Here is a 14,163-nt window from a genome sequence, read left to right as displayed (position 1 = left end):
TCTCTGCATTAAAAGATCCGGGCTAATTGACTGCTGGCTTGCCCTGTCTCTGCACCAAGGGACCAGGGCTGATGGACTCCTGGGGTTGCTCTGGCCCTGAAACTAGAACCCAGAGCTAACCCCGTAGTCAATTGGCTCTAGTCTCTGGGTTCGGAGACAGAGCACACCCAGCAGTCAATTAGTCCTGGTCTCTTGTGGCAGAGACGGAGCAAAGCCAGTAGGCAATTAGCCCTGATTTCTTAAGGCAGAGACAAAGCAAACTCCAGTAGTTAATGAGTTCCGGTCTCTAGCTGCAGAGACAGAGCAAACCCCAGGGTCAGGTGGCCTAGCTTCGGGGGACAACCTAAGAGCACAGGGCACTGGACCTGGTGAGGGGAGGCTACCACCCTAGAGGTGGGGTGGGGTAGCAGATGGGGTTCGGGTCCACCCTACTCCAGCAGACCCCAGCCCAGGGCCCTAACACTTGTGTCGTGGTGCACCACTGGGCCAGCAAGGATCCAGCCACAACATGCCGACCTTGCCTCAGGCAGAACTACAGCTTGACAGAGATCTGCTGTCCCTGGGCCACTTCCTCTCCTCCCCCCGGGGTGTACCTGCACCATAGATTCATAGATACTAAGGTCAGAAGGGACCATTATGATCATCTAGACTGACCTCCTGCACAATGCAGGCCACAGAATCTCACCCACCCACTCCTGAGGTGATAAACCTCTCACCTATGTCTGAGCTACTGAAGTCCTCAGATCATGGTTTAAAGACTTCAAGGAGCAGAGAATCCTCCAGCAAGTGACCCGTGCTCCATGCTGTAGAGGAAGGCGACAAACCCCCAGGGCCTCTGCCAATCTGCCCTGGAGGAAAATTCCTTCCCGACCCTAAATATGGCAATCAGCTGAACCCTGAGCATGTGGGCAAGATTCACCAGCCAGATACCCAGGAAAGAATTCTCTGTAGTAACTCAGATCCCACCCCATCTAACATCCCATCATAGGCCATTGGGCCTATCAACCACGAATATTTACCGATCAATTAATTGCCAAAATCATGTTACCCCATCATACCATCTCCTCCATAAACTTATCGAGTTTAATCTTGAAGCCAGATACCCTCACTGCTTCCCTTGGAAGGCTATTCCAGAACTTCGCTCCTCTGATAGTTAGAAACTTTCGTCTAATTTCAAGTCTAAACTTCCCGATAACCAGTTTATATCCATTTGTTCTTGTGTCCACATTGGTACGGAGCTTAAATAATTCCTCTCCCTCTCTGGTATTTATCCCTCTGGTATATTTATAGAGAGCAATCATATATATGAGGCAGTTATGGCCCAGAGGATACAGCACCAAACTGGGACTTGAGAGACTTGCGGTCTATTCCTTGTTCTCCCATTGACCTGCAAAGTGACCATGGGCAAATCACTTCCCCTCTCTGTGCCTCAATGTCCCCATATGTACAATCAGGATAATATACTGCTGAAAAGGACCACAGATTGAATATGAGTCAATGGTGTAATGCAGTGGTGAAAAAGGCTAAAATCATTCTGGGGTGTATTAACAGGAGCCCTGTATGTAGGGCATGGGATCCTCCACCTCTTCAGCATAGGTGGCAAGTGGCAGTCCTGGCAGGTCTGTGGCAGAAGCAGGTTCCCCAGTGGGTAGAGTGTTGCAGGGCTCAGCAGCAGGGTCCATCTGCCTCCTTCGGTGTCTATCTTCCAACTGAGCGGGAGGCCCCAACTTCCTTTCCCAGTGATGTACTTCCGGCAGGAGGAGCGGAGCAGGCCTGGCTCTGCCCACTTGGGCATGGAGGGTGGTTCCTCCCCTTCTAGCTCGGTGGGAGGCCACACTGCTCACAGATCAAAACTGTTGAAAATACTGCAGCTATCTGCCCACCAACATGCAAGTGCATTGTACGTGTGTGTGTGTGTGTGTAAGAGAGGGTTTGAGTCATGTGGGAGTGAGGAGATGTGTGATGTTATCAATCTTATCTATATTGTGTTCTCTCTCTAGATACTATAAGTGGCTGTTGAAATGGGGGTTGCAGAATTGCCTTGTGGGTTGGGGGTTGGAGTTGTGGCAGGCTTGCCATGTTGGGGGGAGGGGGTGCCAGGCTTTTTGTTTTTGTTTTTCCATTTCAAAAGTGGTAACCCTAGGAGTACAACAAGGTTCCCAGGAGTGTGTAAGGGCCTGACTGTCCTCTCAGTAGCTGGGTCTCCTGCTACAGTTCTTCTAGCCTGGCAGCTGTGGCAAGAGCAAGAAGGGAGGGTCAAGGAGTGAGAAGACATGGCCTCTCCCTGATCCTTCATCCACAAAAATACTACTTCTTAGACAGAGGGGAGCACGAATGGGACATGAATCTCCAAAGATGGATGCAGCAAAAAGGGTTTGGAAACCTCTGGTATATAGTAATAACATCACAGAATTATAGTTACATATGTAAGTGCTATCTAGGGATTCCTAATTGTAGGCCACTTGGCTTCCAGTGCAAAGCATTGGGGAGACAGTGAATTCATAGAACAATTAAGTCTTTTTCTAAAAGTAAGACCATTAGATTGAGATGTATACCTTAGAGGTACAGTATGATATACAGTATTGCTACTCATTGACATGATAGCTGGTTTTTAGTCTCCAGAAGCCATTGGAACAATCCATCAGTTTCACATAGTAGTCCATTTACTGAAGTATTTTACTGGTTCTTTCCTTGATCCGAGCAATTTGTGTAATGATCAGGTTCTGTAGTATGACATTATCTTGGTAGGCCTTAGTTTAATTAATTAGCACTTGTATAGTAGGTATTGTTAAATGTTAAATCCACCCTATTGTTTCAAGACAAAGAGTGGAACAAAGAATGTAGGCCATACTTACGGGATGGGGACTCTATCCACCACAACGCCCACATCTTTTTTAGAGTCCCTGCTTCCTAGGTTAATCAGTTGAGTATGAGCTCACAAACTGACGGTGTGGTTAAAAGAACTAATGTGTTCCTGGGATGTATAAACCGGAATCTCTAGTAGGAGTAGAGAGACTATTTTACCACTGTATTTGTATTTGTCACTGGTGCGACCAGTGGTGGAATACTGTATCCAGTTCTGATGTGCACAATTCAGGAAGGATGTTGACAAATTGGAGAGGGTTTATAGAAGAGCCACAATAATGACTGAAGAATTAGAAAATATGTGTTATAGTAGTAGACTCAAAGACCTCAATCTAATTAGCTTAACAGAGAAGATTCAGGGATGACTTGATTACACTTGTCAAAGTTTGACTCAGACTCACAATTTGTCAGACCACTCTGTTTTATTAGCAAAGCTGCTCTGCTAATACATTTAGAAGTGAGCCCCCCGAGTGGGGCTTGTGTCTCTTAATTTATACAGTTTTTGGAGAACAAGTTACAGAGAAGTTACAGACAAAAGAAGAAAAAAGATTTTAGTCACCACCCTTCGAGATCCCTGAGACCAGTCACGTATCTTCAATTACCTGCCACCCTTAACAATCTCCTTTAACAGCTTCCAGTTAACTTAACTAATTGCCCTTCACACCTTCCATTCTGATGCCTGCTTCTTAGACGTGCTGGCTCTATCTTAATTGCTTCTCCATTCAAAAGCTAACTGTCCCTACATGTGCTCCCTCAGATACTTTGTAACATGTTTTGGCATGCCCTCTCATATACAATGTATCCAGCATGTCCCCTTATACAACGCTATACTTATACAATGTTATACTTCCACACACTGTTAAGCAGGGCCAGCCTTAGGGAAAATAGCACCCTGGGCAAACTTGTATTTTGGCGCCCCAGCCGTCTCCCCATTCATTCCCCTACTGGCCCCAGCTGTCTCCCCCATTCATCCGACCCTGCTGCCTCCTGTCCCCCATTGCCCCGAGCTCCCTTCCATGACCTCGCACTCGAGGCCCACCCTCGCACTCCAGCCTCTTAACCAAAGCATCCCCCAACCACGTCGCCTACCTGTAGGGCCAGCCCTGCCATGCAGTGACTCACATCTGGATGCCAGGGTGATGGGCATCATAGGAAATGTTGACTCCCCCTGCCAGTGCTCCAGGGGACCCTCATCTGGTCGCTGAGCAGGACAACCACGATGATGTAGTAGGCGGTCTGCTGCACTCTGACAGGGTGAGCAGGCTCTGGGGCAGAGTTGTACCTCTCCTGCACCTCCCAAGAAAAAGGCGGAGCCCCTGAGAACTGGGGAGCATAAGGAACTGTGAGGTTCAGAGTGTGGCATTCAGGAGGGGATCTTGAAGATATGAGGGACACCCTGAGAACGGGGGGGGAGGCAGGGTGGCTAAGAACAGGGAGGTTAGGACCAGGGGGGCAGAGGGAGGGGCCTCCTGCGAGCTGTGTGGGCATGGACGGGGACTGGGACCTGGGGGCACAGGGAGGGGCCCCCAGGAGCTGGCGGAGCTGGGACAGAGTCAGGACCCCCTAAGACTGACTGGTGTCTTTGCCCTGCAGTTTTAGCTCCCTTGCCTTCCCCTCCCAAACTGGAAGAGGCTGGCAATTTCCAGCTCCCATTGGCCAGCTGAGATGCCACGCTCACCTTCCACTGGGTGGCATTGCTTTCATTCAAGCTGCCCATGGAAGGAGGAACAGCCGGGCTGGGACAGTCCCAGAGGGTGGCGGGGAGGAAGAGCATGCCAGCTTGCAGAGAGCAGAGGCAGGACTAGGAGCCGGGCTGGGAAACTATGTGGGGCAGAGAGCAGGGGATCTCCACTCTGGAGCAGGGAGGCGGGCACTCCTGCTGCACCAGGCTGCATCCCGCAGGCAGTGAGGGGATGCCCGAGCCCCTTGCCTCTGCACCATGGCACCCCCTGACTATGGCGCCCTGGGCAGATGCCAGGATCACCTAGCCTTAAGGCTGGCCCTGCTGTTAAGGAACAAATATTTACTAATGAGCTAGCAGAGAAAGGTATAACATGATCCAGTGGGTGGAAGTTGAAGTGAGACAGATTCACACTGGAAATAAGATGTAAATTTACCAAGGGTCGTGGTAGAATCTCCATCACTGACCATTTTAAAATCAATATCAATCTTTTTGTCGAAAAGATTTGCTCAAGGAATTATTTTGGCTAAGTTCTCTGGCCTGTGTTATACAGGATCACAATGGTCCCTTCAGGCCTTGAAATGTATGAAAAAGACATGCTTTGCATGAAGCATAAATAAGCCGTTTAACCTCCCCACCACCACCACCTGCCAAAGTACAGCATACTGGCATAAAAGACCTTTGGAAGTTCTCTGATGTCTGCTTTGAGAGCTCATATGAGCAGTGCCCTGCGTACACCATGACATATTGGGACAAAATTTTGAGGTAACAATCCCAAAATTCCATGGCAATAAGTACTAAATCCCTTAAATTAATCATGGCAAGATTAATGTATTCAGTTGCCATGACGTTTCCTTTGTTGCCGTTCCTCCATCTCCACACAAGTACATGCAGCTGTGGCTCATAGTTGAGAACCCATCAGCATAAACTCCACTGATTATTTTTATAGTGATTATTTTCAATGTGTTCTCCAGGGATCCTAGCACCACGCTCCATGCCTTGGCTCCAAGATGTTCTCTAGGCATCCTGGTGCAGAATTACCTCCGTCCCAGGTGTCTCAGGGAAGGGAAATACTTCTGGTCTGTTTCAGTGGCTCATCTTCCAGGCTTCGCAGCTGTGCTCTTCTTTAGGCTCGCCAGCCTAAGCTTCTGGCTCCATCGAACAGTGCAGAGCACCAATTAGCAATTTCATGAAGGGAAAGCCAGAGAGCAAGAGGCAGCTACAGGAAACATCCCAGCAGGGCAGAGCCAGAAAACCAAATGGCTGCAGCAAAATGGCAAATTCCATGGTATCTTGGGGGAAAAATTAGGTATTCTGTGGTCATGGAATTGTGGAGTCCACAGGGCCTTGATTAAGAAGATTGAAGCAGTTCACACTTTTGAAAGCCATTGTCTTAAGTTGTCTACAAACTCAGGGTTTGTCTAGATGGTAAGTTTGTTGACTTGCCATCTAGACAAGCCCTCAGGCAGGCAACACTGCATTCATTTTGTTCATGTTTTCAACAACCATTAAAGCTGGAAAATTTGTTTCCATGAAAACTGGAGCACACTTCTATGGCAAAGGGATAAATTAAGTGGCAGATACCACAGCCACAGAGCTGCAGATTACATGGCCTCTGCTTGAGTCATAACTTTTTTTTAAAAAGCCTTCAAGCAATGAAGGAATCTTGACAAGAGGCCTGGTCAGTTAGTTAGTTCTTTGTTGAGAATATCCTTTTAATCCCACTTAATATGAGTGAAAAGGAACTTTGCAATGTGGCCATCATTGTTTTAGAAATAGTATGGAGATAAAAATTGAGTCAATTACTTTAATCAAAACTAGGCTGACAGACCCTGCTGTAGTCCACGTCTCCGTCCAAGATCTGATCTCAGCTCCAGATAGCATAGGTAGTTCAGACCTTTTGGTATATTGGGACTGTTCAGCCGTTTCCACAAGATGCCTTCCAATGGTGTTTATACTATACGAGTTGAGACAATTAGCACACTATATGCATTCTTGAAGTACGCTCTGAAACATTAAGCATGATGACATAGCATTTTACAGTGGTCTGTTCTGGGGCAGACCCCCATGAAGTTAATGCATCTTACTTTCGTCCAAACTGTGAGCTCAATGTCAGAAAAGCAGAATAACATCCCAAGAATTTCAGGGACATAAACTTTGAAGAATTGTTTTGTACTTAAAGAAGAGAAAGTATAGGTTACTCTCATATATCTTTTTGAAGTTTGTAACAAGATGGATGGCTCAGGTTATTGCTTCTAAATTAAGAGCTTTACATTTGTTGTTTACACTTCAAACACTAATGAACTGTGAAAACAAAATAGATAATTCTCCAAGTATATGTTTCATACAAAACTAAATAACTAGTTTAAAATCCAGAAATTAAAATCTAGCAAGCAGTAAGTGCAGATGTTTTTCCTAAAACATGGGAGTGGTATTACTTCAAACAGTATCAATGCTAGCTCTGTCCTCAGGGAGACATACAGATTTACTGCTTAGTATCCAGAGCAACTATTGTTTCTGAAATGAAATATTGGAACTATATTAAAAACCTACTCCAGACTACTCAAAGTAATGTATAGTCCTAAATCTGAATTAATTCCTGAAAACACGTACTGTATGTGAATGTACAGTGTTTTCTGACATTTTATCACAGAAAGCGGTAACAATAGAGTGCAGTTTGGCTGGATGATAGAGGAAGTATCTTAAATAACACCTCTAATACTGTATATTTTAAATGTTAACACTAAATTATGTTAAAATGTTAACACTTATGGCTAAACAAAGGATATTACATGACTTGCAACTCTCATTAGATGTTGGTGAATATCTGTTTCTATGTAGGATATTACTGTCTTTGAATTATATTTGAATTGTGTGGGGGAAAAAAAATAAAAACAAAACAAAAACTCCTGAAATTAAACCCTTTCTCAAATTTCCAGCTCTAACTCCGAGGGAAGATGGAAATAACATCACCCTTTTCTATAGGTGTACTTGCTCCTTCAAATGAAGAAAAGTACACAAAATTCACTGCTGAATTCAAAGCTTTTAAGGTAGTTAAACTTCTTATAAGTGAATAAAAGTGGGACAATTGCACTCGGTTAAAATGGTGTTCTTATTAGTTAGGTGAGGTAAAAGATATTATTTTAATTATTGGGCAGAGTTTAAGTAGCAAAATGTTTTGCCATTTAAAATGTAGAGTTTGCAAAAGAATTGAACATTGTGGGAGGAAACTATACAAACTGTACACAGTTTGCTACAGGGTGGATTTGATTTAAATCAAATTGATTTAAATCACTAGTCAGGAAGACTCGATTTAATCATAGATTTCTACATAAGTACATTCTTGACCAACCTGCTTCCTTTCATCATCTTCAATGCAGTGTCTTCCTGAGAGGGATAGATAAGCTATTACCAGCAGGACAGTGGGGTGGGAGGAGGTATTTTTTCATATTCTCTGTGTATAAATAAAGTCTGCTGCAGTTTCCACGGCATGCATCCGATGAAGTGAGCTGTAGCTCACGAAAGCTCATGCTCAAATAAATTGGTTAGTCTCTAAGGTGCCACAAGTACTCCTTTTCTTTTTGCGAATACAGACTAACACGGCTGTTACTCTGATTCCTGAGAGGGAACACTTCTCAAGATGTTATTTCATTTAGGCAGCCAGGCACTGCATTTCTTTGTTGCACTGTTTGCATTTTGCATGCATGCCTGTCTTACCCACAGGTAGAGGAACTTCATTAAAATATTCCCAAACTGGGTCTCTCTTACGGCTTGCTGCCGTTATAGGTTTTCCCTTCTAGTGAGAGAATGGTATGGTAGATCTCAAATCAGTGAAGGCCACTCTCAGACCTCAAGACTTCTGCAATATGCTGCTCAAACAGTTTCACTTTTGTTTCTACTGCCTGTCCCTCCCTTCTCACATTTATCTCCAGACTTCTTCTCCTTGTCCAGCTCTATTCCGCCCCCAACAATCATCTATTCATTGATCTTTTTGAAACTTTGCACTTTTAGAGAGAGGTAAGGGATTGACTCTGTGTACACACATTTGCAGAGGGGCAATAGGGTTGAGGTCTGTTATTTCTCACCTCGATATATTATTTATTTTTTTAAAAACATTTTTGCTGTTAACAAGCATGTTATCGCTGGAGAGACAAATCCACAGTTTGAGAACTGCAAAACTAAGCATCTCTGATGGTACTTTCTAGACTGAGCACTGAGTCCCTAAATTAACCTAAATAATCTATACAGAAGCCCCTGGAGCCACATAAGATTGGGTCCCTAATCCATGAACTATTGGAACTCATTTACAAAACTTTTCTTAAACATGACATGAATATATTGTCTCATATTATAGAATTAGAATTTATAATCCCTATTCCATGATGAGATATCTTTGAGCTATAATGTATCTTAATTAAAACGATCTTTAGATGGTTTTTTCCTCAAAAAGCATTTTATAAAAAAAAAATCTGATTTTAAATTTAAAAAATCAGATGTTTTATTTTTTTTTAAAAAATCATTGATTTTTATCCACCCTGGTTTGCTGTATATTCATGGTTATGTACATAAGCATGGTGTACCAAGACACCTGCAATCTTTGGGCACAGAGCCAGAGAAAGACAGCCCTCCTACAAATGGAGCACAGTCCCTTGTTCTGCATGATGCACTGCACTTCCTCCCCCAATTTTTAAATGTTTGACTTTTTGGAATCTGAATTAAAAATGTTAGCATGTGTTTTAAAAAATGAACATGCATTTCTGCATGCATTCAGGTTTTATGTATGTATGAAATTTCCCAGCCTGAATATTTGCACTGAGCGTTGTGTACACAACTGCACATACATTTCTAAAAAATTGGGCCATTATTTAGTTAGCACCACTATGAGAGGGTGATCTGTAGCTGTCTGGATCTCTCCCCCTCCCCCCACCTGATCTGGATTGTCATGCACAAATACATCCACTTGGGATGGCTAGTAACAGCTGTGGGAAGTCAGTTGCACCAGTTCAACCTGTCAATTTAAAAATAAAGTGTATAACAGCATTGCTATTATCAAGTGCTGAAAAATCCTGAGACAGGCCCCAAAAATCATGAGATTGGCTCAAATCGTGATTTTAAGAATAATACATTTGAAGTTCCTTTTATTTGTCTTCTGGCTTTTGAATCCCTATGGTTAATTTTTTTCCAGTTTCTTGGAGATTCTGGTATAGTTACCTGACTCCAGGGTCTAAGGCTTCAGAAAAACCCCAACACATCAGATATTGCAAGCCACACGATAAACTCATGGGCATTGGCAACACTAGGACAGAAGCGTCAGTAGAAGTATGGAGTATAGCTCGCCAGGAATTTGTTTTCGGGTAAAAAAAAATTTTTTTTTTACAAAAATGAAAAGAACGCATTTGTCTCCTTTTCTACAATTTATTTGAGTTTTTGTTGAAAAACCAGAAAACACAAAAAATGTGGCCACTCTGACAAAATGTTTGGTTTTACAGAAAATTTCTACCTGACTAGCCAAATTTTTCATTTTCAAAATTTTGTTGTTTTTAATGAAAACCCCCCAAATGTTTCAAACAGACATCTCCTTCAAAAATTACTAGTTGGGTTTGGGGGGGGAGGGGAAAGAAAGCCGTTAAAAGAAACAAACCAACAAACATTTTGAACAAAAAATATCAACCCATCCTAGCTAGGAGTGCTAGCCAAGGAGCATTGTTCTGGAGCTGGCTAGAGAGCCAAGGTCCTCAGGCTATGTAGGGAGACTGGTGGTGTTGATATCCTGTGCTGTGTATTGTTCTGTTCATTTTCTCCATACTGTTGTGGGTGCGAAGGACACCTTATTCTCTCCCTTCCCCCCCGCACTCCCGCCCAATAAAAATCCCACAGCTACCCCAACAATAAAAATCTGGACAACCTCTTAGTATATCTGTTACAACCAAGGATCTTTGCAGTGATGTTAAGATAGACTCAGGAAGCAGACCTGTTGAAAGCCTCTGGGTAAGGATAAAAGAGGTAAAAAAAAACCAAGGGTGATGTCTACTATAGACCACCTAACCAGGAAGAAAAGATGAAGCTTTTTTAAAAAACTAGTAAAATCATCCGTAACACAGAACTTGGCAGTGGTGGGGGACTTCAACTACCCAAACATCTGTTGGGAAAATAATACAGCAGGGTACAGATTATCCAACAAGTTCTTGGAATACATTGGAAGCAACATTTTTTGTAAATAACAGAAGATGGAGAAAGTGAGTAGGGGAGAGGCTATTCTAGATTTGATTTTGACAAATAGCGGGAAACTAGTTGAAAATTTGAAGGTGGAAGGCAGCTTGGGTGAAAGTGATTATGAAATGACGGAGTTCATGATTCTAAGGAATGGTAGGAGGGAAAAGAGCAGAATAAAGATAATGGATTTCAAGAAGGCAGACTTTAGCAAACTCAGAGAATTGATACATAAGAACCTATGGGAAGCAAGTCTGAGGGAGAAAAAGAGTTCAGGCGAGTTGGCAGTTTTTTAAAGAGACGTTAGTAAGGGCTCAAGAGCAAAGTATATCAATACATAGGAAAGATAGGAAGTGTGGTAAGAGACTCCCCTGGCTTAAACAGAGATCTTCAATGACCTGAAACTCAAAAAAGAGTCATACAAAAAGTGGAAACTAGGTCAAATTACTTCCCAAAGAGTGAATATAAAATAAACACAAGCATGTAGGGACAAAATTAGAAAGGCCAAGGCAAAAAACAAGATTAAACTAGCTAGGGGCATAAAGGGCAACAAGAAAACATTTTACAAATACATTAGAAGCAAGAGGAAGACCAAGGCTTTTGATACTGTCTCACATGACCTTCTCATAAACAAATTAGAGAAATATAACCCTGACGAACGTACTATAAAGTGGGATCACAACTGGTTGGAAAACCATACTCAAGAGACTAGTTATCAATGGTTTGCAATTAAGCTGGAAAGAGACACTGAATGAGGTCCAGCAGGGATCTGTCCTGGATCTGATAGTCAGTTTATTTATAAATGATTTGGATAATGGCATAAAAAGTACACTTACAAAGTTTGCAGACAAAAGTATGAACGCAAAGCACAACGCTTCTGAAGGGCTAATTAATTGGACAAATACAAAATGGGAAACAACTGCTTAGGAAGGAGTACTGCAGAAAAGGATCTGGGGGGTTATAGTTGATCACAAACTAAATATGAGTCATCAGTGTAATACTGTTGCAAAAAGAGTGAACATCATTCTGGGATGTATTAGGAGGAGTGTTGTAAGCAAGATATGAGAAGTAATTCTTCTGCTCTACTCCACATTGGTAAGCCCTCAACCGAAGTAGTTGTGTCCAGTTCTGGGTACCACACTTTGGGAAAGATGTGGACAAACTGGAGAAAGGCCAGAGGAGAGCCAAAAATATTATTAAAGGTCTAGAAAACAGTGACCTACAAGGAAAGATTGAAAAAATAATTGGAGTTTAGTCTGGAGAAGAGAGGACTGAGCGGGGACACAAATATGTAAAAGGTTGTTGTAAAGAGGAGGATGATAAATGATTCTCCTTAACCCATGAGGACAGGACAAGAAATAATGTGCTTAAATTTGCAGCAAGGGAGGTTTAGGTTGGACATTAGGAAAAAATTTCCTAATTATAAGGATAGTTAACCACAGGAATAAATTGCTCAGGGAGGTTGTGGAGTCTCTGTCATTGGAGGTTTTTTAGAACGGGGTGGGCAAACTACAGCCTGCAGGATTGCTACCCCCGTGGCACCTTGGGCCCCGTGCCGCTCCCGGAAGCGGCCAGCACCATGTCCCAGGGATGGTATAGAAGATAATACTTAGTCTTGCCTCAATGCAAGGGACTGGACTATAGATGACCTATTGAGGTCTCTTCCAGGCCTACATTTCTATGATTGATAGGTGCATACAAGACACCAATTCCTCTTTTTAGCAATTTACAGTCTAAATAGGGATGCACAAATGACAAGAGATCATGCTTGGTGAGGGGAAGAAGGGGAGAGAACAAGGAGTAGATATTCCAGAGGAATATGTATTTGCTTATGGGCAGAAGATCCTGAATTATGCACTATTTTGTCAGTTGGGATTGGATTTTTTTTCAGTGAATCACTTGTAATTAGTGAAAATAACTTGTATGGTGGATCATCCTAAACTGTTCAGAAGAATCCTTGTTTAAGGAGTAATTTGAGTGAAGGAAATATGATCAAATGGAAACAAAGTTTGAAACTATTCCAAACTTAACGTGCATCACGGAAGAAGATGTAGCTGTGTGAGGAACAAACAAAGGGAGCAGCCAAGTGTCTGGTTTATACTGAGTAAAGGCAATGAGTGGAAAGAGATAAGATCACAAATGTAAGCAGAAGCAGAATATTTTTAGAGCCTTTAAAGCAAGGATGAGAAACATGAGGAGAAGGTGTCTTTTGGCAGCAGCATTTGTATGGGCTGAGGCCTTCCATGACAACTGACCCAAGGTGCAGAGAAGAGTGTTGACACGATGATTTGAAGTAAGGTTAGATTTTTAGAGCTGTAGAGGAAGTAGTAATAGGGTGGATTGGGGATGGGGGTATATGCTGGTGTTTGGGGATTGTGGGGATAGTGACATTATGAACAATTAAAAAAAAAGGAGTGAGGGGGGAAGAGTTAAGGGAGGTGGGAGAAGAGATCAATTCTGGTGATGCTAGGTTTGCACTGGCAGCAGGACATTCAGGATTGAGATGTTTTGGAATCAGAGCTACAAGACAGAATTTTTAAAAAACCTGAAGTACAATGAAGAGCTTTATAGTTACCAAATTATACTAGCATCTCTCATAACACTTTCATTACTAACTCAAGGAGCAGCTACTTGAAGAGGGAAGTAGATGCTTTAATTTCCCTTTGGTTGCCATAAAGTTGACTGCTATCTCTCTCTTTAAAAATATGGGAGAAGTTGCAGTCTCCCAAAATCTTTTCTCATGGATTCCCAGAGTCACTCATGCAGACCTGGTGGCAGTAATTTGACTCTCTGTAACTTAATTTTTTTAAATTTAAGAACTATAGCCAAGATGTCCAAAGATAGGATCTTAAAGTTAGGCTTCTGAGTTTATGCGAAACTTCCTAAATAAGTTACCAGACTCTCAAAAGTGCTGAAGTCAGCGGGAGCTGCATAGGGTTGCCAACCCTCCCGGTTTCTCCGGGAGTCTCCTGGAATCTGGCTCTATCTCCCGGAGGCTACAGAAGCCAATCCGGGAGATTTTAGGCTGTTAAAAGTCTGGCGGTGCAGTGAGGCTAAGGCAGGCTCCTTGCCTGTCCTGGCCCCACGCCGCTTCCGGAAGCGGCCAGCACATCCCTGCTCCCTTGCGGCCCCAGGGTGCGGGGGCAGGAGAACTCCGCAACTCCCATTGGCTGGGAACTGCAGGCAATGGGCGCTGCGGAGTCGGGGCAGGGGCAGCACGCAGGCCGCTTCCGGGAGTGGCATGGGGCCAGGGTAGGCAGAGAGACTGCCTTAGCCCCACTGCGCCAGCAACCAGGAGCCCCCGAGGTAAGTGCCACCCAGCTGGAGCCCACATCCCTCACCCCCTCCTGCACCCTAACCTCCTGCCCCAGGCTCAGCCTGGAGCCCCCTACTAAACTCCAAACCCC

The 14,163-nt window shown here is 43.5% G+C and overlaps 1 protein-coding gene across 2 annotated transcripts in view; it reads left to right on the top strand.

Moving 5' to 3' along the window:
• Positions 1 to 14,163, top strand: part of TNKS (tankyrase) — a 287,701-nt gene that overhangs the window by 176,180 nt on the left and 97,358 nt on the right. The window lies entirely within an intron of this gene.

Source organism: Lepidochelys kempii, chromosome 4, assembly GCF_965140285.1.
Source record: "Lepidochelys kempii isolate rLepKem1 chromosome 4, rLepKem1.hap1, whole genome shotgun sequence".
In the NCBI taxonomy this organism is placed as follows: Eukaryota; Metazoa; Chordata; order Testudines; family Cheloniidae; genus Lepidochelys; species Lepidochelys kempii.
Note: the sequence above shows the minus strand (reverse complement) of the source record. Positions and strands in the feature narration are given on the sequence as shown.